At 38.5% G+C, this 26996-nt stretch overlaps 1 protein-coding gene across 10 annotated transcripts in view; it reads left to right on the top strand.

The window, feature by feature from the left end:
- Positions 1-26996, top strand: part of MBNL1 (muscleblind like splicing regulator 1) — a 205467-nt gene that overhangs the window by 18695 nt on the left and 159776 nt on the right. For 4 of the 10 annotated variants that reach the window (XM_042956897.1, XM_007086294.3, XM_042956895.1 and 1 more), the window contains exon 1: positions 4995-5164. The exons of 3 other annotated variants lie outside the window; for them this stretch is intronic. The gene's annotated coding sequence lies outside the window, so the exon portion shown is untranslated. Of the gene's footprint in view, positions 1-4989; positions 5165-26996 lie in introns of those variants that run through there. 3 more of the 10 variants (XM_042956890.1, XM_007086288.3, XM_042956891.1) reach the window with 3 other exon arrangements.

Raw genomic sequence — 26996 nt, 5'->3', positions numbered from 1 at the left:
CTTGAAGTTGGGTACCCCATTCATTTTTATTCACTGTTGGTTTTCTAGCCTTTGTGTGAACCTGGAATTCAAGACTCTAGACCTGCAGTTTCCACCTCTTTGAATGGTCTTTCGAGATGTTCTGCCCCTCCTTGAGGTCTCTGCCCATCTCTGACCACCTCAAACCTTGACCACGCTGTTTAACATGCACCCCCATCCCATTAATCTGCTTTCTCTTACTTCATAGCACTTATCTTCATCTGAAATTGCTTCCTATGCTTATCTGTTTTTATTTATTCTTTACTTGTTTAGTGCCTGGTTCCCCATAGCAGGCTCTAAATTCCTTGAGGATAGTAACTGAGCTGTGCTAATTTCTCTAACTGTATTGCCCAGAACAGGACTTAGCATGGTGGGTGCTCATTCAACATACGTGAAAGGAACAGAACGATTATGTGAAAAGTGTTTTCTGATAGAAAAAAGGAAGGCAAAATGGAAAAAAATGGGAGGAAGAAGAAAAAAAGGAAAAAAAATAGAGGTTGAAAATTGTACTGAAATCTAGGGTGGCCCTTCTTTCCATTGAACGTGGGGAAACATGATGTCTATATTAGATACTGTTACGGCCCCAGTGTTTTTAAGAAAAACAATGACAATAAATGGTCTGAGAGAGTCAGAAGACACTGATGCCAGTTCTGCTCTGTCATGGGGCCAATTTACTTCTACAATGTTCTCTGGTCTAACAAAGGAACAGGGCCAGACCGTCTCTAACGCTCGATTCCCAACTCAAATTCTGTGGCTTTAAACTTTTAATTCTGAAATGTATTTGTTTTATACTGCCCTATTGCCAGATGCCAAAATAATTATATTGAAGATTTAGATTCAACTTTTAGGTAAAATAGCTTAATTGAGACATGTCCAAATCAAATTAACATTTTAAACCCAACTTTAGTCTTTATAAACATTTTAAGACAAATATGTTGATTTTATATAATATTTTCACACCTATGTGATTTACACATTAAGTGGCATATGTATTATATATACAATGTGTTGTATTACATAACATACTATATATACATAACATGTAATAGAATATGTTATATTTAAATACTGGGTATAATTTATAAAACTTACTTGGCAAGTAAAATATAAAAGGTCCCTGAAGGTAAACTAAAGTCATATAACTCTATCAGTATATTTATTCAGATACTTGAACAAATTTGAATCCAGGCTATAGAAGAGTGCCTCCCTCCTCCACTGTGAAATTTAATAGAGATACATTTAATGTATCTGCTTAAAATGGATTCTCCATACAAAAATGTTTCCAACTCTTCACTGCCTTCCAGAAGCTTCTTCTCTCAACCATATGTATTTAAACATGAGCTAGAAAGCAAAGATCTGCATCTGGGTCTCAGTTTTGACAGTATCTTGCAATGGATTATTTTTATCCTGGTATAATAAAAACAGTATTCCTAGATCAGTGATTCAAGACCTTTTCATATTTCAATTTTTTAAAAAAACATACCTTTTTGGGATATTTTCACTGAGTTTTTGTTTTGTTTTGTTTTGTTTGGCCAGGAAAGGCAAATCACATTTGGGAGGCTATGAGAACTTACTGAGCTATAAATGTGTATGTAGGACAAGGAAGATACAATTCATACACACGCTCACACATTTACACAGGTGCTTCACAGACTCCCATCTGAGTGAAAAAGATAAATGCTACCATTTCCTTTATCTGCATTATTGGTGAACCTGGTAGTTGATATTATCTCTAAAAACCATATTGCTTAACTGCATTTCTATTGGGATTCATTGGTATAATTAAGACTTGAATGGTTTGAAATATTTCAGAAACCGGCAGTGAACATTCTTTCCTTTATCTAAAAAGGTAGTTCTGTTTCATCTGAAATTGTTTTCTATAATTTCCCTCTCCACCCACAAATGACCTTCTTTTTATACTTATGGATCTACTCACTCATGAACCTGTGAACTGTCAGTACACTTCACAGAAGCATAGGAAACCATACTGCTAATGCTCTCCTGGCACTGAGGGACTATCATTGGTATTCTAAATGGGAAACTATTTACTTTTTATTACTAATGATTTTTTAATAATTTCCACAATTTAAAATGTGGTTAGAATGCTACTGGTAGTTGAAAGCTAGCAACATGATTTAATATTTTTAACATGTGATCTGGTTCTTGTTACAGTGCTTCAAAATTTTCAATATCATTACTCATGTTATAATATCATCTGTAATAATATATTAAGCAAAGTCACTGGCAACGAAGTTTTATATCACAATTTATTTTGACACATTTTTGAGTCCTAGATTGACCATTATTTCATATGAGTTTTGTTAGCCATCCCTTTTTCCTTTATCTAACGTAAAATAACATTTTTTTTCTCTTCTCAGTCATTTACGAGGATGTTTATTTTACCGTTTCTAACATTCAAGGGTCTTTCTTGTATTTCTTTGTATTCTGTTCGGTGGAGCAGAAAATCTGTCTCAGTTTCAATTTCTCTTTTGTTCCCAGAACTTCCCCCCTTCTCCAGTGCCGAAGTGGAAAAATAATTTCCCTTCTTGCACCATACACAGGTCCAAAGTCCTGTTTTTCACCATGTTGCTCCAAACAGCAAATTTTCTAACCCACAAGAAAAGAGAGCACCAAAGTGCTAACTTGGAAGTCTACAAGGGTCTGAGAACAATTGAAAATAAATTCCCACAATGGGGATTAGTCCTTAGCGGTCCACTGGACATCCTGAGGTGTGTGTGGAAGCCAGCTAGGGCACCAACCTGTTAGCAGACGCATAGGTGGCCCAGCTCAGAAGTCATGGGTTCGTTGTCATGGAGAATGAAAGGCAAATTGAAGACATTAAAAGGCAAGTAGCAAACAATCCAGTAGGCTAAGCCAGGGATTTGGGAGTCTCCCAAGGTTCCTCCCTTCCTCATTCCCTGTGTGAGTCATTTTTCCAGTCTGTCCACACCCATTCACCCTTCTTCTATGGGCCGCCACCCCGCACTCCCATTCACCCTCAAGCTGCTGCCACAGGATCTTTCTGAAATACAAATCCAAACTCTACCTACCTATCCCCTTGCTGTATAAACTCTTCCATTTCATCATGGTTTTCAGAGTAGAGACTCCTGGGCTTAACACAGACCTGCTTTTGGCTCATCTCCTGCCACTCCCCTACACTTACCCTTCCTTCACCTCTAACAGGAAGGCTGGTAGGCCCGTTGTATTGACCATGCTCTTTTCTTCACTTGTCCAGCCCCAACTCCCTTTCCATCTCGCTAATTCCTATATACCTTTCAAGGCACCTGTTCAAAATAACTCCTCCAGGAAGCCTTCCCTAACCTTCCTCAGGCCCCCTTGGGCTTGCCTACACCATCTTAGCATTCACCCCTCAGGCAGAGTTAATTGGTTTGTCTCTTTCCTAGTAGAAGTATCATCCTTGACTGTGTAGGGACTGTGTTACCCATTCTTATAGCTTTGGCATAGCAGGCATCCGATGTAGTTGTTGCAGTGAATGCTGAATTAGAAGGAAGGAAGTCCTCATAGCTACTAATTGGCAGATAGAGAATGCCCATTCCTATCCTCTGAGAAAGTGTCAGTGTCCTCTTAATCTACTTCAACTGTGTGTGTGCTTGGGTACTTTTTAATGATTAACACTGATAAGTAGGGCCATCTAATTAATTAATTAACTAGTTAATTAATTAATTAATTTGTATGGAAGGGAGCAGTGCACAGTATTAACTCAGTGTTTTGTGGATCTAGTCAAGGGTCAGAACTCAAGTCTGTTATTAGTGCCTCTGGACTTATTTCTGAACCTTAGCACCTTTCATGATCTTTTTCCTTCTCCTCCAGAAGCCAGCCGCACCCTCTTTAACACAACTTAATAAAGTTGTAGGAAGAACACTGCACCTTACCTACCATTTCATTCCAGATTGTGTCCAAAACATGGAACCAATGGTTTAAATTAGATTCATTATTGAACAAGTTATCAAAATTCCTTAAATCCAAAGGAAATTCTGCCCCCAAATCTCCAAAACATTATCACATCACATTAACCCCAAATTCTTTCCATTCAAAGGGAAGCCAAGTTACATCTTACAACACCCAATGAATTATGATTCGGGGCTGTGGCTTCTTTTGCTCCAACAATAATATGACTTATGTGCCTTAGAATATTCCAGTATTTCAGAAAATGGCATTTTATTTTTAAAGAAGGAGCTGTGCTTTTCTATAAATCATGTAATGCAGAGTTGGGAAGAAAGGGTTTTACATTCCAAATATTATTTACAAGCTAGACGGGAAGCTGGAACAGGAGTTTTTGTGCTTGTGTGACAATCAGTTTTACTAAGGAACTGCAAAACTGCGCACACGCCGTTACTTGAGGCAGACACACACTGGCAGCCTTGCAGATGTTTTTCCCGCCTGTGAGCCATCCAGGTTCAAAAACTGTGTGGTGCATTTTAAGGCGGCAGCCCCATCCGATCCTTACCGTTTCATGCCGATCGGATTCTCACCTTCAACCTAACCTTGCCGGCTTCCTTATAAAAGACCCATCCATCGGTTTCTTTAAAAAAAAAAAAAAAAAGAACCTATTTGTCCGCCCGGCTGGTCGGAAGGAGCAGAAAGTAGTAGGGGTGCGTCCCGTTTGCACTATAGCTCGGCTGCGATAATGTTGAACGTGTAAGATGGAACATACCACCGGTTGGCTGCGGGGATGCACCTCGCCAGCGCCGGCTGTGGCTTCCTTTTGCTCGGTGCGCCGACCCGCGAGCGGCCACGACCACCCCTTGCGGACTTTGTTCGGTTGAGGGGCGCCAGGGCGGCCCGGGGAAGGGCGGGAGGGCGGCGGAAAGTTGAAGAGCGTTTTTTCGCGGCCGCGTGCGTCCGGGAGCTCGACGAGTCCGCCCCGGGCTTCCTGGTGGGGCTGGGCTGGCGGGGGAGGGGCCGCGCAGCAGCAGCGGAAACCAGACCTCGGCGATAAGAGGCTGCACAGCGACATGCAACAGTCTTTCCACTGCAGCTGAATGAGTTGTGGCGCTCACAATGCTCCCGTGACCGGGAACTGACAAGTTCAATTTTAAATCGCGGGCCTCTTGGAATCAGGACTCCCACAATGCCTTGGGCACTCTGTCGGCAGTCGGGCTGCCTCTGAAAAAAAATGTGAGAGGTAAGTTTCCCTGTTCACAGTTTCCTCGCGCTGCTCCGCTGCTCTGCATTGTTTGTACTCTTTCGGGGCTGTACATGGCTGAAGGAGGAAGTGAGAGGAGGCTCCGGCCGGCTGCGTCTCGTAGCGGCAGCGGCTGGCTCGCCGCGGTGGAGGCTTCCCTCTCGCACACCAGCTCGAGCTGGAGGGAGAGCGGGAGGTTGCAGCTGCAGCCCAGCTCCGAGCCGCCCTTCCCGGGGCTCTGCGGACACTGTCAGAGCGCAGCCAGCTTCCAGCTTGGCAGCCGAGGCAGAAAGAGCAAGAAAGAAAGAGAGAAAGAGGCGGGGGGCGGCGGTGGGGGGGGGGATGAAAGAAACAGGTGCGTGGAAGTGTACTTACAACTTAATGACCTTCGTCAGGAGGAGACGCGAGCCCATCAGACGCGAGCCCATCAGACGCGAGCCACGGTGTCTCCCAAGAGATCCCGCATCCCTGTCCCCGGGGGCTGCCATCCAGCCCCGGTTTTCATCTGGGCCAAATATGTGCACGCAAAGGTTAATTCTCTGCCTGCTACCCATAAATTACGCATGACATGTTTAGCTGGGCTTCCTTATATGGAGAGTGCTGTATTTCAGTCCAGTTTGCCTTTTGCCAAGTTTACAGGGCGGAAGACGCCCTGCATGAGAGGGCTCCTCTCCCCCCCCCCCCCCATCGTTTTGTAGTGCGTCACTCAAAAACTGTAAGAAAAGTAAGTATAGACGCTCTCTGGGTGGAGCCGCAGTTGGTTGAATTGCTTTCACGAAAGGTTGAGGAGGAAAAGTAGTTAGTACTTGGGTTCTGGTTTTTAGACAAAAGCAGGACAAATATGTAGTCCCCCCCCCCCACCCCCACACTTTTTTTTTTTTTTTAAACGGAGCCGGAATCTGTTATTGGTAGTAATGTGTCATGTGAGAATACTTTGATTCCAGAGCTTGTAACACGAGCAGGTATATGGTGGAGCTTGTGTTGGCCCCTCTCACGGCACTTTACAACTACAGGGGTGTTGCTACAAGAGTCATTGTGTTCTTAAGTCTCTCCCTGGCCCTGAGAGTAGACGGCTGCTGCTGAGATTTGATGGTGTGTTTCCGTGGAGTGTGCTTCCCTGGGATTAAAACGGAGTAAGAAGCTGCCAGAAAGGTTATTTGCCACTGTCTTTACTTTGTGTGCCCACCAGCACAGGCACAAGCGATAGCAGATGGATGGTAAAACTCTGCCGTCCTCTGAGGCGTTTCTTAAACAAATTAATACACCAAGAGAGAAGTCATAATTAATGCCCTTTGGATTTGCAGGCCCTCTGCAAGGCGCTTTGAAATCCTACACCCGTGGACGCCGTGTTCCTCCCTCCTGGGTTTGAACACAGTGTCTGTTTATACACAGAGGGTATTTAGTACATAACTAGTCTATACCCGCATAAGTAATCCACTCCATGTTGTCTGTGTGGGTTCCTGAGAGCGTTGGTGTCTCTCCTTGTCTTGCTGTTGAGATAGAAAAAAAAAAAAAAAAAAAAAATCACTGAGGCGGTTAAAACGGAAGTTCAAGGACTGTAAAACTCATCTTGAGAATATTTAGTTCAATACTTAGAATGCCTTAGATGTAGAGTTATAGCCAGAGACACTGAATAAAGTTACTTTGTAGCCTGAGAAAGCACACTGTTGACACTTGTATCTTTGCTTTCTTAAAGTCGGTGGGTGACAGCTATAGCTAGAAACTGTTTTTTTAGGAACCTGACAGTGTTCTGATTCTCATCCATGTGGTGTATTTGCATGGCGGTGAAATTCTTTTGGATTATTGTGTTGGTAGGGCTTTTTTTCAAGATGTAGACATAGTTTTTAGTTTTATTTGTTTAATGGGGGGTTTCCCTCACCGAGCACTACAAAAGTTTGCCTTTTGTGTTTGAGGGAACAGGTTAGGTCAGCACCAGAAAACCTGTTCATCCATCCGTCTATAATTACAGTGTCACTTAAGACATAATAATCAGGTTTTATTATTACTAAGAGACTCAGAAAAGCTCGCATGTGCCTAGTTTAATTTTTTTTTTTCTCATGTTACTAAGAACAAATTTGTGTGCAGATACACATCGAGTGTGGTAATCAATGCAGCCATGCCAGTGGAGAATCCAAAGTGTTTCATGGTTTAAAATATTATTGCTTGTGTTTACATTTCCACATTTGAGGCAAACTTAAGACTCCAAGTTGAATTCATTAAATTCTGTTTCCAGCATTCTGTTCTTCCTCTGGGCACAGAATTCCTATGAAATGAAGCACTGGGTTCTGTTCCAGACCAAGAACAGAGTATCCCAAGGTTTCTCCTGGGGTGAGGGGAAGAGTCAAATCATATTTCTCATTGAACCAGGGCGTGTTACTTTATTATATAAAATCTCCTATTTTTATTGTAAGCAAAAAGGTTGCCCTTGGCATTTATCTGTGTTGCCGTTCTTTAGACCTGTGTTTGATATCTCTATTTATGAAAACAGAGAATAGCCTTTTGCTGCACCTTCAGGTTTTCTGCTTGGTGACTGAAGATGCACAGGTTCGAGAACATCTCAGATCTTGCTTAGAAGAAGCTAAAGAGAATAGGTCGCTGGGGTTTCTTACGCCCTTAAGAGAAAGTTATCAGGGTGCGCAATAGAAAGGCAGGGTGAGGGGAGTGAAGGAAGAAAGCAAAATGTATTCACTTAAATGTTTGGCTCAAAATAAAATCCTAGCAGCAATGCTGATTATAGAAGATGTTACATAGGAAGATTTTGAAGTGATGGCCTTTTAGGCTCAAGAGCTTCGTATTTTTGGAAATCCAGAATTGCCACCCAATGCGGTAGCCACTAGCCACATGTGGCTGTCGAGCATTTGAAATGTGGCTAGTTGGGACTGAGATTTGCTCTAAGTGTAAAATACCTTCTGGATTTGGAAAACTTTGAACGAAGGGAAGAATGTAAAGCATCTGATTCGTATTTTTAATACTGATTATGTGTTGCAGTGATAATATTTTGGATAGATTGGTTTCAGTAGAATATTCAGTTAGATTAATTTCACCTGTTTCTTTTTACTTTTTTAAAATACGACTACTAGAAAACCTAAAATAACAAATGTGGCTTGTATTACATTTCTATTGGACAGTGCTGTTCTCAAATAGATCAGGGGAGCAGAATTCTGAGAGAAAGCCTCGTGAGTTTGCTGGTTAAAATAATAAAATTGACTTTTATTTTCACAAGCTAAAAAAGTATATTATACACACAAATACCTTGTCTTTCTTATCCATTGTAACCAAAATCTAAGAAAACACACTACCTAACATCTATTTTTATTTCCTCAAAACTACTATTTAGTTTAGAGATTTAATGGTGAGGTAGTAATAACAGAGAAAAGGCTTATAATTAGTGGATGAGTCCTAACACCTCTCAAAGGCCAGAATAGAGTATGATTGCTACTTAGGAACATTTTAGAGACACTATAGCTATCATTGTCCTGAAGTTACCAAACATAAACGAGTCACTAAAACTTATTTTAAAATAGAGTTTTTGGTAAGTAGCAATTATCCTCAAATGCTTAATATGTATTTTCCTTTCCTATGACTTTCCTTCCTTAGAAAATAAAAACATTAAGTAAATCCAAACAAACTCCTGACCGAATTGTTAATTAATAAATTCACAAGAATGAGATTTTCACTTGTATGGTATAAGGCATTGTTTTGAATATTAGGAAACGTAAAAATATGTTTCTGTGGTAATATGGGCTTTCAGGAATTTCTATACACGGAGACATTGTCTTTATAATTTGAACACATTCTTGAGAAAGCATCTGACTAGCAAACAAAGCACAATGGCATAGGTCCTGGAAACATTCCCCTCAGATATTTTCATAACTGAAGTCCATTTTGCCATACACAGTGAGTGTTAAGCTGAAAAAATGCGCTTCTTTTTTTATCCATATAAAGCATGCTTACTTTTATTTCCTTGAAGGATGCCAAAGATATAGGACAGGATGGATGTAGTGGGTTCTTTCTACGGGCAGGGCAGGTTTTAGAGAACCTCAGAAGAGTTGCCTCCTGGCTTGGTGCCATCTTGAATCTGTCTCCCACTATGTGAGGCATAACTGCCATTAGTGTCGATGCATGTAGGGAGTGTGGGGGGAACAACGATTCCCATTAACTTTGCATATCATTTCTGATGAGTCATGGAGCATAGTCACTAATGGTTGGAGAGATATTGATTGCAAAGCAGAGAATTCAAGAACAGCTATTGACATGTGGCATTAAGTGTCTCTAGACATATTTTATATTTTTAGGTTTGAGATAGGGAAATTGATTTTTATGTAGTGTTTTTCATATTATACAAATATATATTTATATAAACATTACAGCTATATCCTGGAAAAAAACACTTAGCAAATACATGTTTATAGGTTTTTACATATTATTAGTTTTTAATGACTCTAGTACCTCTTTTATAGACAATTATTTACGTTTTCCAAGAGACATCTTAACATGGGTGCCCGTGACATCCATAAAAATGAAGAATCTTGAAAGCATTTATGTTATAGTATTAGGCACTATATAGTTGACACTTTTCCCACTGTTTTTGAGGTCTTATTCAGGTTTCTGTGATTACCCTTTGCTAAAACAGTTCAGGATGTAATAATCTCATGATGAAAGGTAGCCATCTTGCATGGAGTGAAGAATTCCTTTTCCACTGAGATCAACTCTTTTAAAAAGGAGATGTTTCTGAAATAACTGTTATGCTTCCAGTAGTATGTATACTGCAAAAGAAAAACTGTCATCTCCATGGGCGTTGTTTTAAAAATTGAGAAGTATAGGGGTGCCTGGGTGGCTCAGTTGGTTGAGCGTCCGACTTCGGCTCGGTCATGATCTCTCAGTTCATGAGTTCGAACCCCGCGTCAGGCTCTGTGCTGACAGCTCAGGGCCTGGAGCCTGCTTCGGATTCTGTGTCTCCCTCTCTCTCTGCTCCTCCCCTGCTCACACTCTGTCTCTCTCTCAAAAATAAATAAAGATTAAAAAAATTTTTAAATAAAAATTGACAAGTATATCTTTTGTACGTCCAAAGAGGTGAATAACAGTTGATAAGGTACATACTCACGCATGTGGACACAATTTTTATGTGAGTGTTGGTGTGAAAGCTAGGTGTGCCCTAGACAATGCTAATAATTTATTCAAATAATCTGGATGTTAAATAACATCAAAGTATTAAAAAGATTTGTGCTAAATAGCATATAATCTAAAGTCAGTGCAGATATCAACTCCTGTCCCTCTTTAACTGATACTTCTTCCTCCAAAGAATTTTTAAAAGGAACTTACATTTAACAGTATATTTTCATTTTTAAAACAGCTTGGGAGCTATTAAGTAAGAATGAACTTGTTTTAAAGAGCTAACAAGATTCGAGGATCATGGGAACAAGTTTAATCATATGAAATAAACATCACAGTCGATTTGAGAGATTTTATTTTGTATTGTTGATTTATAAGTGAATATGTGTTGTGGCAAAAATAGCAAGCGAGGCTCAGTGAAATCTACCAAACTTAGCCAAAGTTCGCTTGTTCAAAGAAGTAGCAGTCTGGTAGCAGAAGTTAGGAGTTTTGAAAATAACTGTAAGTAGAAAGTGAGATTTCATAAACAGTGGCTTGGTAACATGGTTTTGGAAGTTCAGATAAGGAAAACTAAGTCTTAATGTAGCTCTGACCAATACATATAATAAAGGAAACAGTCCTAACGCATAAATAATGGGGAAAAAAGCTATTCTTTATTTTCCAACCATAGAAAAATATTCTATTAAGCCAGTTTTAATTATATATATTCAGTGATATTTCCATATTTCTCATGCATTTATATTTAGCATCCCGACACAGGATTTTTGTATGTGTTCTAGTCCATTTATTTAGTTCATTTTTCTAGTAGAAATATATGGATTTCCAGATGTCCTATATGAGAATAATTGATAGCTTTTGCCATCAGTTTTACTGTTGAAGCACCAAATAGTTACTATGTGTCAGGAGACCAGCATGGGTAATGAATTTGAACAGTGGATGGAGAGAAATTGCCAAAGACTAGGTTGAAAGTAAACTGACAGTGACAGGTGAGGTTGTTTTCTAAAAATCTATATATTAAAGTTAAGAAGTGGAAATAATGCTAAAATGTATTGAAAAAGCAGTGATTTCCTTTTGGGAAAAGAGATGCATAAAGCGTGATGAGCAGCATTGAGAGAAGTATATATTAGCCAGGAGATTTTAATCAGAAACAGCCTGATTATCCAGTCTAATGTGACATTGAATGAAAGAGAAATGAAGAAATAAAAGCAGAAGGTTCTAACTGATGGTTTCAGACACAGGTATAATTGTCCCAATTAGGAGTACAGTTTTGTGGGTTTTGAAAAATAATAAATGCTTTAAGTAGATAGTCTGTGGAACGTGTGGCAACATCATCTATACCTTCTTATTTGAGTTTGCAGCAGACCAACATCTGTCTACAGTGATTGTGACTGAACAGACTCTTCCAGAAAATGCTAAAAAGTGTGGTAACAATAATATGTGCAGTGGGAGTGTGAGGAAATATAAACAGAGACTTTACAGTTTAATAGTCAAAACACATCACAAGCATGTTAAATAGCAAGAATGCCAAAATAAGGCATTATGCAGTTCATATTTAGAACATCGTTAAAGGCATTTTTTGAACTTGATTTAGAGTTAGAACTTACAAGACCAGTCAGAGCGTATAGTATCTACAATTTGTAATCCTGTGTCTAGCAATCTGTTTGCCAGCATTGTTGATGGTAGTAGTAATGAGACATTCACATTTTATTTGTTTCTGCCCTTCTCTGATTGCAAGAAAAGAATTACTTTTCAATGACCTTTTAGCACTCCATGTGGATGGGTAGCTCTTATCCTAGCAGAAAGATAGTCTGGGGTCGGTGGTGGTAGTCCGGATAGGTGACAGATACAAAGAAAGGAAGGCATAGAGGCCTGCTGTCCGGCAAAAGTTGTTGGGAAAAGCTCTGAACCATTGGCTGGACTTGTGACTCAGCATTCCTCAGCCAAAGGCCCCCTCATTGATATTTCTCTTTACCAAATTTTAGTTTCAGGAAGTAGTATACGAAAAGATACATCAGTTCTTATAAACAGCCTCTAAGTTCCTTTAGAAAGCCCCAGTGTTTGTTGCAGTGCAAGGAGAACAACAAAAACAGACCTCACTGGGGGAGAACTTTTGAAAAGTGGAACACACTCTGCAAATGTAGGAGGTGATATCAGTGTTACTATTATCATTTTAAAATTTCCAGTTCTGGATATACTTACTGCATTTTTGTCTGTGTTTTGAAAGGAACAAATGACTTTGTTGGTTGGGGGGGGGGGTGGGTAGGCATAGAGAAGCTTCACAATGTATAGACTTTATTTTATACCAGATCTGACTGGATATGTGATCTGGGAACAACCATTGACTCCTTCCAGTCCTTAAGTTCTGTATCTGTGAAGTTCTAAACATATAAATAATAATTAGTAAAAGTTGTACTTTGCTGTCCATTTCTTTATAAAATAGCTCATTTAATCTTTTTCTGCAGCTGTAAACTAGGCCTTATGACCTTTATCTTCAGGATTAAGTAGCATGGCTAGACAGCTCTTTTTGTCATTTGTAGAATTATGAGGCTTGTTTTCTGTCTTTATTCAAATGTCCATGTTTTGAACCAATTGGAAATGGTCTATAAAGAATAGTAATGAGGGTAAGAACTGTCATGGTGATTACTTACATTTTGGACTGCTTCCTATGTGCCAGGGTAAGATTTATGAATCAATTCATGTATTCCTCAGAACAACCCTGTGCGATGGTTACTGTTGATATCTCAGCTTCGCAGATGGGGAAACCGAGGCACTGACAAGTTAATAGTCCCAAGTGGCATCGCTAATAAGTAGCACAGCAAGGAGTTGAACCAGGGTGGCCCAGTTCTAGAAGCCATGTTTGTACGTGAAAGAATGAAAGTAGATTTAAAGAATGCTTGTGTTAGCGTGCATGGGAGATCAAGACCGCAGACATTTGGAATACTTTAGCAGAGTCGCACTTGCTCCAGTGTTTGGGGAGGCTCGAAAAGAATGAATAGAAAGAGGATAGAGAGAAAAGGCATAGGGGGAGGTGGGCAGCATATAGAGTAGGGAGAAGGGAGGAATTAGGTGGGAAAGGAGGTTGGCACTACGCGTTGGGGGGCATTGAGAAACAGGTGGTACGAGTTTGACACCCGGCTGGGAACGTGAGATGTTTGGCCAGGCGTGTAACCCGACAGGCACCTATTTTAGTGACAATTTAGAGGAAGGATAGGATGCACAGGATGCAGTAGAGATTGTGGGAAAGAGATGAAGGACTGAGGGAAATGATGGGAAGTGACAAGGAGGACATGTTCACTGGGGGAGAAGTGACAGGCATAGGGTCCACAGGATGTAGCAACTGACTAGATGTGGACATGAAAGGGAATGGGAGGTGTTAAAAATGATTCTTAAAATACAGTAAGAATCGTTTAAACTTTTCATCAGAAAAGTTTTACATAAAAATTTCAATCTTTAATGTTAATTCTGTTCATTATGTTGCTACTTGCGAGCTCTTTTATGATCAGGAACTTTATTCTAAATATCAGAAAGATAAAAACACTTGAAATTGCGTTCTGTCAGGAACTCTATAACTCGATTAAGTGGATGCTGTGTGTTAACTTCTTAAACCATGCCATTTCTGTGTCCACCTCTTTTAAATAAAGCACAGGATCTGAGGAGCTGTAGAAGGTCGCCAAATTCTTCATCCCAAATTGGTAATTCTGAAGTAAGCATAATTTCCTCTTTAGGCGTATGTTGTTATTTGCTAGGAAGTGTTGCAATGTTGGCCAGGTACTTCTGGTCCCTCATTAAAGGAACACCGGTGTAACCTGGCCTCTGTGATAAAGCAGGTGTCACACAGATACATGATAAAGTAAGTTTGCAATGTGCTCAATGCCACTGACATTTCTGCTTCTCAGACCTTGCTATTTTAGGGAACGTATCAGTATAACTGTGAGATTCTCTTTCCTGGCAATAAAACTCCTTAATAATCAGACACTGTTACAAACAGAATGATGTACATATGGGAATAAGTAAGCAGTTACACTGAGTTAACAGTTTCTTGGTGTTGTGAGGATAGTTATGTTTTGAATGGAATAGAAAGCTTTAGAGGCATTCTCACTGGCCATTTTGCTTAAGGTCCTTACATGCTTTTTACAAGTAAATGGCTTAACATAGTTTAAGCAGAAAATGTCAGAGCAATGATAGATTATGTTGTATTTAACATGCATGGACAGATTCCCATGAAATCAGGACAGTTTTCAAGAAGGAGATTCTATTTATACCTATTTACCACTTATTATTTCTTTAGATGGGTATTTCCATGAGAAATAATAAAAATTGCTCTGTTTATGTCTTTATAGCATGTTTACAGAGAGCTAGAGAAAATAATGTTAACAGTGCTTTATTTCAGCTTTTGTTTTTATGCCTCTTAGTATTATGTCAGAGCCACACTTAGGATGTCTTTTTCTATTATTAGTTTATCTGATTTTTGCCTTGTGCTTATAAAGATAAGATAAAAATCTGTTCAGTTGCACTGTTAAGATAATGTTCACAAAATGTTCATTTTTTTTAAGTAAGATTAAATGGTGTTAAAATTAGAAATTCTTCTTTGCTTTCTCTGTTCATTGGGCTAATTTTAACTAGACAAATTTACTCCAAATTATTTTGAGCCATTATTTGAATTTCATTGCTCAGACATTTCAGGGAAAGCTGCATTGTCAATTTAGTGGCATTAGATAATATTTGGTTTTAAATGCCCCATCCAGAAGACTTTGAGAGATACGACGAGCATAGCAAAAGTGAACAACAGGGAATACAAGCAGATCTTTGACCCAGGTATAGAGTCTCTCTGAGGTATTGCATGACCTTTTCAAAAACTAATTTGAAATATCCAGAAGAATTGAGACTGTTGAAAAATCTATCCTTCAAGCAGAATTGTGCACGACACTTTCTGGGGGACCTACATTTACTGAAAATTGCATGTGGGAAATGACTCAGAGAAACAGAGTTTTGAGGATGGGTTTTTGAAAGTAAATATTATTTTGGGAGCAATTAATACTGTGTTGGGAGAAAATATTGTGTCTGTTTCTCAGTAATGGATCAAAGTTTGCTAAGTGCTGAGGTCTTTTCACGTAAAAAGCTATTCTGCTATGTTAACCATAAGGCCATACAGGGAAATCAGTTCATCCTTTGTGTTATGCTAAATAACCAATTAACAAACATACTTTGAGTACCTATTAGAGTCAAGGGATTATATAGTAGGGCAGAAGAGGATCCAAAGGAGAATTACTTAGTTTCTCTTCGTTGGTGTGTAATTGAGCTGAAGAGAAAGACATGAAAAGTGAATAGTACAGTTGAGTATTGGTGCTATACTATTGAGTACCAAAGGAGGAAAGTCAAGGAAAGAAGAAAATCCAAAGAAAGGAAGTCTTAGTGGAACTTAGTAGTCAAGGTGTGCTGTGTGGAGGAGAAATTTGTCTATCTGTTCAGCGTTTGTAAGGAAACGGGATGAACAGGGGGAAAGTAAGGAGGCCAGCTACCATATCCGAGTGTCTTCTCTGTGAGACATTGCCAGCTTATATTCTTTTTTGAAAGAATCACCTGGTAATGGTGTTAAACAGGGAACAGGCCTTCGTGGCAGGAGCCATCATTCTCTTGATAGCGGTGAGAAAACAGAGACGCAGAGAGGTTAACCTGCTTGCCTGAAGTCACACAGCTGGTGAGCAGCCAAACTGAACTGAACCCCTGTCTTTTCTTATTTCAGAACAGAATTTTTTGTTACCTCTTGATGATTCTGCTGGGGATGCAAGGGGTATAGTTACGATACAGTAATTTTAAAACTTCACCCATACCACAAATGACACAAGTCAGGAAGGCGTAAATTTAACTTAAAAGGCTGCCAAATAAACTTTTGTCTTTCTGCTTTGACTTTGGCTTATAGTTTGACAAATGCTTATAATCTCTTTCTTAGATTTATAAACAAAACAAAACACCCTAGGCCTCCTGTCTTCAGCAGATATGAAAAGGGCTTGCAATGGTGTGACCTGTTACAACATTGCGTTTCGGGAGGCTCTCCAAGGAAGCTTTGTGAAGTTTCAGGAGATAATTTACTTTCACACCAATAATGTGATGCTATAAAATTTTCACTGAGAAATGATAGGGGTAGCTCCAGAGCACACGCTAAATTCATTTATCTTCCTGATGTGGTTATTTCATGCTTTCGTGTTGTATCATGTTCACACAGCAGTCTGTGTGCCCTCAGCCACTGTGTGGCACAGCTTAGGATTTCAAGAGAGAAGCTATTAACTGAAGACGTGTTCTGTTGGAGACATGTCACTTTGCTAACAAATTCCTCTCTTACAGAGCTGTTTAGAACACACAGCAAATGAAATTATATAATGTCTAGGGAAGGAAAATGGAAGGCTCATGCCATTGTTTTGGGCCTCAAAGGAAAACCCTCTCACGTAGCAAATACCGATTGAGCACAGTGTCCACGTGCTGCTTGTCGTACCCCTTTATCCTGTCCCGGGCAGAGGTAAGACATGCTCTGTTCTCAAAGTAGTTTCCAGTGTAGTGATTGAAATATTCACAAGTAATGTACGGGCAAAACAAAGTGGGCACGGGAGCCAAGAATAGGCTGCTTGTGGGCAGAGTGTGGAATTTGCCTAAAACCGTCCAGTAGACACGTTAACTCTTTACGTGCTCTGTATGTTGGAGGAAAGACAAAATCGACTCACAGTTCCTTTTAGTTATGTGATTCAACGCTTAAGGTGCTTGTTTTTCTGTGTAAGGATTGGATACATCAGCATGACCCAAATGTAGTGGCATCCTAGATGAGACAGAAACGATGGCTTGATTTCGGATGTTGGCACTTTGGGAGAAAGATGGGGACACATAGTTCATCCGAAGCTTCTTAATGCTAACTCCTTGAGTAGGAGGTTAAATCACTCAGTATTGACAGTCAAGTTTCAGAGCCTGCGACTTTTATGTTAACAGAAAGGAAAAATCTGTAAGAGAGAGGTGTGTTGTATTTTACTTTAATGACAAAGGGTTTTGGATATGCACACGATGCTCTTTTTCCTCCAGCTTTTTCTTTGTGTGCAGGAAATAAAGCTGTATTTTGTAGGCTAGCTTCCAAACTTTGAAATGGTGAAAGTGCAACTGTGCGTATTTTGTACGACCCCATTCAGCTGTGAAGTGTTCATCCCTTGTTTCCAGGATTTAATCTGCAGGCTGGGTTAGAAGACTCAGAATTTTTATTTCATGGCTTACTACTATTCATTTTTAATCATAAACATTTATTTAGAGCCCTCTGCATAAAAAACTCCACCGTGAGATTTTGACTGACATTTTCAAGAGAAATGAAGGATATGGTTTCTGCTTTTTTGAAGTTGATAGCCTAGAGAGAAAAGTCCATTTTTAGTGAAATAAGAAAAACAACCAAAATCACAAAAGGGCCAGACCATTAGCGATCGTCATAATTACAAAAATAGCCACTTACTTGGTAGGCACTTATTCTTTTACATATGTGACCATGTATGGTTCTTTCCCGGCACTGTGAGATTTATGCGGTGCCTTCCCTCTCTCTGGTTCACAGGTGAGAAAATGGAGGCTTGGTGAGGCTGAGGTCAGGTAATTTGCTCAGGGGTCACGTAGGAAGGTACCGCGAGTGCTGAGATCTTAACCCAGCAGCTTGGCTTCTTGTCTGCTTGTTTGTTTCCCTCAGTATGCTGTGAATGAAGTACACAAATACTGACAGCAGTAGAGATTTGAGGCCTAACCCAAGTTTGTTCTGGAAAGACCTAACGAAGAAGGGAAGATGTGAAAGACGGGTTTTGAAGCAATACGGTCAGACAAAACAGCAGAGACCAGGAAGTGGACTTTTGGAGTTTTGCTGGCTTGGGAAAAAGAGCTAGATCAAGTGTGGTTTGCATAGTATTAGTTCTACTCACACCTAATACCCTTTGCCCCAGCACTCACCAAGATCAGCGAAATCTACTTTTAGACTCAAAATCATTAGCACCTGTGAAGTTTCTGATGTCACTTCTGAATGACATAGCACACTGCCAGTGGCTCAGTTGGATGGCTTTAAGTGGCCCATTTTAAGAAGTGTCTTGAGCCCAAAGACAGTATTGCAGACACTCTCTCAATTTATTCAGCTGCATTATTGAAAGCATTAGGGAATTCACTTCATTTCTCTCATCACTAAAATACAGAAATCTGTTGCCAACCTTAAAATAATCACAAATGTTATTGAAAATTGACAGTCATTTGAAGACTGATTAATCTTCTGATTAAATCTTCTCATGTTCCCTCAAATCCCTATCAGGGTAATTAGAGTGTGTGCATGTGTGTGTCTTGTGTGCATCTATGTGTGTTAATCCATATGTACATGTATATTCCATAAAGGATTACAAAGTAGCACAGACATTATAGCTAAAAATGGAATAGAATAAATGTATGAGGCTAAGGGATACATTCACCAACCAATGTTAGTTTATGAATTTGGCTCTGAAATATTTATTTAATATCATTTTGTGGTTCTCTGCCCTGGCTACAAGGAAGACTTGTGAAAACATAGCAGGAAATGGAAATAAAAGATACTCTAATATACATGTATCATTTTGAATACATTATCACTCCAGTAGTTTTGAAGGCTTGAGATTAAATAGTTGATAGATACTATTATTAAGAACCTTAATCTGTGTCTTAATGAATTGATTTCCACTGCTCTTTTCATCCACTGCTGTTAAACTTTAACCTAGTCCCACAGCAACAGTTTTCTGTTTATAAGTGACCTGACATTCATGTATTCAAAAAATATTTTCCCTTTGTGTACCAAGCATTCTCAGACATATTTTTAAAGAGAAATACCCCATGCTGATGTACTAATTTTTTTGGCAAGAAAATTAAGCACCTGTATTTCAGCCCAATAGTTCTATGATAAATGAAGAATAATTAAATGTGAAAGATTCTGCAACATTCACTTAAATATTAATTTGGGTTCCTTTATATTCTAGGCACTGTGCTAGGCATTGAATACATAATGGTTAACACAAGCAGATGTAATTATGAAAGTGTAATTATAAAATTTAGACATCTCTCAAATTTCAAATTGGCCATTGCAGAAATAATGACATTATAGTTCTTATTGCCACAAAATTTAAATAATCTTTTTAGAAATTAAAAAAAATTATTTATAGATGTCAATAAATATTTATTTTAAAGCCTCTATCCGTGTTAGGTTTCCTGTGTAGAAGTGAAGTATTTTCACGTAAAGAAAAGTACCGTTTTATGCTTAGAATGCTATTTTACAATTACGCAAGGGAAATGGTATCACAAAGTAATGCAGAAAGAGAAAACTCAATTTTGAGTGGCAGCACAATATTGTGAGTTTAAAAGGTCAGGCTCGTACAGGAGGCTCCAGTTTTGCCACTCAATATCATGCAGAATGCTGTGACAGCCAGGGCTGATACAGCTGAAAATATCTGTAGCCTTGGAAGCCTTGTAAGTTTCAGAAGGTCATTGAGGCATCTGGTGCGAACACTGATTCACAGGGAAGGTCAAACTGGACAGCCAGGCAAAAAAAAAAAAAAAAAAAAAAAATAGGTTGTTGAACCCAACAGTTGTAGATTTTAGAGCAGTTGTCAACTGCAGACATTGGGTATCCTAATCCAAGGTGGCCATCTTTCACTGAAATATTTTTAGAAGCGTGAGCTATGCTTGATGGCGAGTTTTAACTTCTCCTTTCTCTTCTGAAACTTTTAACCTTAAAAGTACATCTACAACCTTACCTGGTAGCAGGGCAAACGTTACTTTAATTGTATTTATGTGTGACGCATGCTCCATCAAAAAGGGATGTGAGTCGGCTTACAACAGTAAAGCGCGCATAAAATAGGACTGTAAACGAGAGACATAACAAATCAATTAGAAGGAAAAGAGATGAACCAAGTGCTTGAGATGAAATTGAGCACTAAATTTATCTCTCAGCTTGCTGGCAACCGAAGCAGAAGCTTGAGGAAGTAGAAGAATCCCGAGTTTATTTAATAAGATCTCGTCGTGTCCCGGTGTGCAGCCTTATTCTTAGCCCTTAGAGTAGTTAGCTAAATATTCCGACTCTATCCTTGGGTGAAATCTTGGAATGGATGAATTCCAATTAACTAAGAAGTGAAGGCCAAATTCTGCAGCCTGGCCTTCAAGGCCCTCACTGATTTGGTTCCAGTCCCCAAATGCAGCTTTATCTCCTGCCAGGCCCGTTGCACATGGGCGCTGCATATAGACCACTTCCCCCAGTGTTGGTGTTCTGGGCCTTCCCATGGCCCTGTCTTTGCTCTGTCTGTTCCTGCAGTCTGGATTGCCCTTCCTTTTTGTCTCTAACCCAGTGAGACTCCTCCTCCTGTCTTTCCATCACAGATGTCTTCTCTTATCACCAAACCACCCCTGACCCCTCTCTCCTTTAACTCACCAGGCTTTATTGTTATCTCTGCTGTGTACTTCTCACTTTCTTTTTTTTTTTTAATGTATAGTTATTTGTGTGTTTGTTTCATGTTCCCCATTAAGCAGTAAACTCTTCATAGCTGGGTCCATGTATTACCTCTGTGTCTAGGTTACATATAGAAGGTCGTCGATAAACTGTTCATATAATCAATACATAGATATAATTTTATCTAGGTATTGTTTATTTTTGATGAATATATTTATTCATTTAATAAGATTATTATACGTGTCAGATGTATTTGGATTTCTTTAGGGAAAACATTTCTGTTTCCAGGATAGTAGAGAAGAAAAAAAAGAGAACTAAAAATAAATAAATGAATAAATGTTTAAAAAAATAAATAAGCAACTTCTTAATTGCTTTGACTTGGTGCTTTCAGATTAGAAAGCAACTTAATAATTACCATTTCTCTGTGCTGTAAGGTAACTAATATAATACAGAACAGGTTTGTTACATGTGAAAGAAACATATCATTAATGCCATTTCAAACCCTCAGCACTTTTTCTCTAGTATACTTTTCTATGATTTCAACAGCTGTCAAAAAAATCTATCTGACTCTACATGGCTTAGAAGTGTTTTAGACAGTTACTCTATCCCCTTCACTGGTTTTCAAACACTGTTTTAGTAGTTGATATAGATCAGCCTGACTATATGCATACTTGCTTAGCACATGCTCAGTTTTATACTTAGAGCAGCATTTCATTTTACTTATATGGAAGGTTTCTGCTAATATGTTTTAAGTTCTTCTAATGAAAGCTCTGAAGAAAATGTAGGCTCTTCTTGCTCAGAGGGCAGACAAATAAGAATAAAATCATGCTCAAAGACCTCTTCCTCAACAATTAACTTCAAATCAGTTACCGAGCACTTACAACCCTGTAATGTATTAATTACTAGATTAAAATTGATTAACAGACTTAAGAAGAAGCTGATAGACGTGGTTTATAATTTTCACGTCCCTAAGTGTACATTAGTAGTGTTTGGTGCATACCCCATGCACATGCAAGGACAATAGCATCCATGTCTCCACTCTGTAAGGGACCATGTTATCTCCTTCAAAATCTGTATGCAAGGCTTTCTCCACCTAAATACTAGCACAAACCACAGGTGATGCAGTCGTGACTGCTCTGCCATATCCCTCTCCAGTCCCGGTCTCTCTCTGTTCCTGTTATATTCACAGTCATTATCATTTCCACAAAGCTTGATTTTAAATTGCTAGCATGTGTTGTGAATGCAGTTTTAAATCTGGAATCAAAAGACGTGATTTGGGGTCCCGATTCTTCCATTTAATTGGCTTAGGGGACTTTGGTGAGTCAGTCACTTAACCATACAAGCTTCAATCTATTTGTTCACAAACGGGCAAGGTAATATCACCATTTCTTAGAGTTGTGTTGATCAAATGGCAAAAGCCAGACAAAAATAAATTGTATACCAATATATAAAATATTTGCTGTCTTGTACAATAAGAGAATGTTACGAATTCTGGGGTGGGGGTAGTAAATTTTTCTACATGGCTCTTCCAGCAGAAACTTGCTTAAAGAATCAGATGAATACCTTGCAGATTTTATATGTAAATCAAAAAGAAATGTAGCATAAGCCAACTTCTCAAAAGTTCATCTCTTCAAGGGTTATTACTTACCAAAGGAGCACAGCTTGTAGTTTTATCCAAAGTAAAGTGGTTCTTATTGCAAGAAGATTAAAGAATTTCTTTTTCCTCCTATTAACTTTAGTACCACGTTTTTCCCTCACTTTAAATTAAGAGCTAGTATTTCGTTACATACAAAGAAAATGATTTGACTGATTCCCGGATAAAAAAATTTCCATACTCTTTGGATACACACACACACACACACACACACACACACACACACGAACCTATTCATATATTAATCCTCATTTCACATTTATCTATATACTATTAACAGTTAATCTTATACTGCAGTGATAGAATAGGTGCTTAATTTTTAAAAATCTTTTTGCAAAATAATTTTGCTATTCTAAATTATTCTTATAAATAAAAAATAAGGAATCTAAATATTACTGTCTTTAAAGAATTTAGCATGTGTGTGTTTATATGTAATGGTTTGACATCTAAATGATGGAACCATAGGAAGTTTTAAGATTGCTACATGATTCCTCTTTAAATGTATCCAATGTATTCCTTCAGATATACTGGGGAGAATTTTTTATAAGCCAAGTAGCTTTTGCGTACTCGGAGTGAACTATTGAAACAGGATTAAAAAACGTAAGTGCTTTGAGACATGACGAGTGGTAGGATATGGTGAATAGTATCTTAGAATGATGTTGAGGAGCATGTATGGTGCCTGATTTAAAATAGTATTTTAAAAAATGAATACAACAGGATTTTTTTTTTTTTTTGGTATAACATTTTGCAGGTAGGTCAGCTTTCTGAAGTAGTTGACAGAATATATTCAAAAAGCATGTTATCAAATCTCAATCTATCTTTTTCCAGGCAGATACTCTGAGCTTTAAGGAAATTATTTAGTACAAAGGTAGTAAACAGTCTTTGGTGGAAGTAATATTTTAGCTTCAGTTGATTATAATTGCCAAAATTTTATGACGTTAAGAATAACCTGAAGGAGTTCAGTTAGAATGTAGATTACTGCAGCCAGTTTAGTGTCTGACTCATGATTTCAGCTCAGTTCATGATCTCACTGTCATGAGATGGAACCCCGTATCGGGCTGTGCGCTGACAGCACAAGACTGCTTGGGATTCTCTTTCTCTCTCCCTCTGCCCCTCTGCTCACTCGCTCTCTCAAAAATAAATACATTAATTAATTAAGTTAATAAATAAGTAAAGTAAAGTAAAAGGTAGATTCCTGGTCTCTCTCCTTAGTACGTCTAGGGTAGGTCCTAGGAATATATATTTATAGCAGTTACCCCCAGGTGACTGATTCAGATAGTGAATCTTTCTGGAGCATCAGACTCCCAGGAAAAGAAGGTGTTGCTGGTAACAAATGTGGGCAGTTCTGAGTTTATTAGCAGCTGTCAGTGCGTTGTGCTTTCCCATGGAAAGGTGGTCATTGCTTTTTAAGTGCACAGGCTGCTGACAGAAACACATGCAACTTTAATCACAGTCTTATTAGAAGGGTGTAGTCGGCTCTTCAGATTTCCTCATGTCTTACAGCTTTTTTTGGGATGTATAGAACCTTATGGGCAATTAAAGTACCTGAGAAACGGGTGTCCTTTTTCTATTTAGCAAAGGAACCAAACCTCAGCTGCCACATTAGCTTGTTGATAGTGTGTTCAGTACACATGCTCTTTTTGAAAGTACAAAATCCTAACATTAAATTCTTTGATCTCATATGAGAAGTGTGACAATTATGTATACTCTGACACCGTGGTAAAATCACATTGTCAAAGGAATAAAAGCACTGGAAATGCCTACATTTTGCCAGCGAGCCATCTTACATCTTCTTTATCCTGGAAGCTGTTATTTAACAACTGGGGAAGAGTTTGAGGAAGGCAAAGTGAGGGGAGAATGTTTGATTATCTAACAGGACCTTTGTCCATTGGCAAAATCATGCAGGAGTATATACTTACCTTGTTCGTTTTAATTGCATGGTCGTGGCACTTCAGGAGAACAGTCTGATCCAGGGTCAGAAATTACTACATGAGGCATGCCAACCTCTGGGGAAATGACCACACGGGAAACTGTGTTTAGGCCTACATGAGTTCACCAGAGTTCTATTGTGCCTTAGCTAGTTGGATAATGCCTTGCCTTATTTATAGAAGTTGTCAGAAACCATTTCCTTTAGCCAGTTCGTGTCTAAAAAAGGAGAGGGGGGAGCAGGATATTTCTGACATTTGTAGAAATAATGTGTAAAAAAAACAAAAAGCATTCCCTTAATCACATGACATTGTGCTGTCAGTGATTGTCCAAATATAACATGCCTTGCAGACTCTTCTAACTACACGTTTGTTTCTATTAATAAGAAAAGAGTGGTAAACTATATATTGTCCGTTTCGATACTCCTGTCAACCCAAACATTCAGACTCCCAGTCCTTGTTCTTTAGCAAATAATTGCAAAATATAAACGTTATAATTGTTTTAGCAATGAAATGGTTTATTTTGAAATAATGGGAGTTGAAAAACTGATTTTACAAATGTCTCATTGATTAGCTGCCATCGAAGGGCTAACAGTTGGAAATATTTTGCAAAATAAAAAGACAAGGCTTTAAGTTCTATTTGTAGGAGAAAAGACCAGTCATACCTTTGCCCTATTCCCACTATAGAAATTTACAATCTAGATTTAGGGATTGTATCTTTTTAAGGACTAGATTTAGGGAGTAAGCAATATAGAAAAGCAATGTTCGTTGTTGGTATAAGTACATACTGGGAAACGTTTTCTTGGACGGAATTTGTTTTTCAGAGTTAATATATGCATATACATTATGTTCTAAGTATGTTATTAAAGCCACTCAAAACCTAAGAATAGCTTTATACATACATTGCAGCATTGCTTGTGAAAAATGAGCATTAACTTAGGTGGCTGCTATTAAAGAATGGACATAGAGTGGAGCAGTACATAGTTGTTAAAAACTACTTACATCGACGTGTGTGTTGACAAAGAAAAGTCATTATCGTATATCATGGAAAGCAAGCCTCAGAACAATATGCTTAGTATGTGTTACTTCTGTAAAAACGATAAACTGTATGTGTGTGTGTGTGTGTGTGTGTGTGTGTGTGTGTGTGTAGATGTGTATGTCTGTATGTGAATGCATGAAGGACTAGGTATACCATACCAATAATAGTGGTTACCTTTGGGATAATAGGGGGTCTGATTTGGCAACGGAGCAAGGTGGGGGGGAATTCAGTTGGACTTTCAATAAAACCCTTCTGTATGGTTTAAATTTATTACAATTGAAAATGCATTCATTTAGCAATGTCTAAAATCAATGGAAGGAAGGAAGGGAGGGAGGGAAGACAGACTTGATGTATATGATTCATGTAAATTACTTGCTAGAGATTTTTGTACACCATTTTAATTTGCATTTTACTATCTCTTCCATTATTTAGTAACATCTATCTCTATATGGAGAATAGCCTTATAATTTATACCGTACGTCTCAGGATGTCAAAAAAAGCAGAACCATAGTTATGAGTGCAAATTGTTATATGACTTTGAAATAATTTAGATTATTGTAGTCACTAGAGGTATGGAAGTCTAAGTATGGAGGGAGAAAAGAGGCTCAAAATTTAAACAGTATCTGGTTCAAATTTTAATTTGCTCCTCAGTCTTTACAGTTCTAAAATGACAATCCTTGATTTTCATAGTCCTAATCACAGCACACGATACGTTTTTACTTTATTGGACATCTCTTTCTGAATATCAATTCCACGAGGACATGACATTTTCATGTATGTCTGCAAAAGTTCCTGTGAGTGAGTGACTCAAGAGATTCTAGGTCTGCGTTATCATTTGATGCATATTTAATGAGATTTAAGTTCTTAAATATGTTACAAATTCAAGGACATTGAGTGACACAGAGGTGTGGTAAGCAATGTATATATAGATGTAAAAGCAGATATCATGGAAACAAATTACCTTCTTATCCAGCTAACCTTATGTTTTCAGATTTCTAGATTCTCAGTGTGTTTCTCTTTTTTACAAAAGTTGGTGTATTTATACACATATATGTTTGCGCACATGGGTGCGTACACACACACACACACACACACACACACACACACACTGGAATATTACAAGGCCATAAAAAGGATGAGGCTTTGCCATTTGCAGCAACATGGATAGACCTTAGAGGGATGTTACTATCCTATGTGAAGTAAGTCAGACTGAGAAAGACAAATACCATATGATTTCACTCACATGTGGAATCTAAGAAAACAAATGAATAAACAAACAAAAAGCAGTGTCAGACCTATAAATACAGAGAACAAACTGATGGTTGCCCAAGGGGAGGGAGTAGGAAGATGGGCCAAATGGGTAAATTGGAGTGGGAGACACAGGCCGCCAGTTAAGGAATGAGTAATTCATGGGAATAAAAGTATAGGGAATACAGTCAGTGATATGATAGCATTGTATGGTGACAGATGGTAGCTATGCTTTGGTGAACATAGTATAATGTATAAACTTGTCGAATCACTATGTTGTACATTTGAAACTCATGTAATGTTGTGTGTCACCTACATTCAAATAAAAAATTTTGTAAATGAAGCCTTATAAAAAATGTTGAGATAGGCATGAACAAAATATGCCTGCCTAT

Source organism: Panthera tigris, chromosome C2 (assembly GCF_018350195.1).
Source record: "Panthera tigris isolate Pti1 chromosome C2, P.tigris_Pti1_mat1.1, whole genome shotgun sequence".
Classification (NCBI taxonomy): Eukaryota; Metazoa; Chordata; class Mammalia; order Carnivora; family Felidae; genus Panthera; species Panthera tigris.
This window is presented reverse-complemented; position numbering and strand designations above follow the sequence as displayed.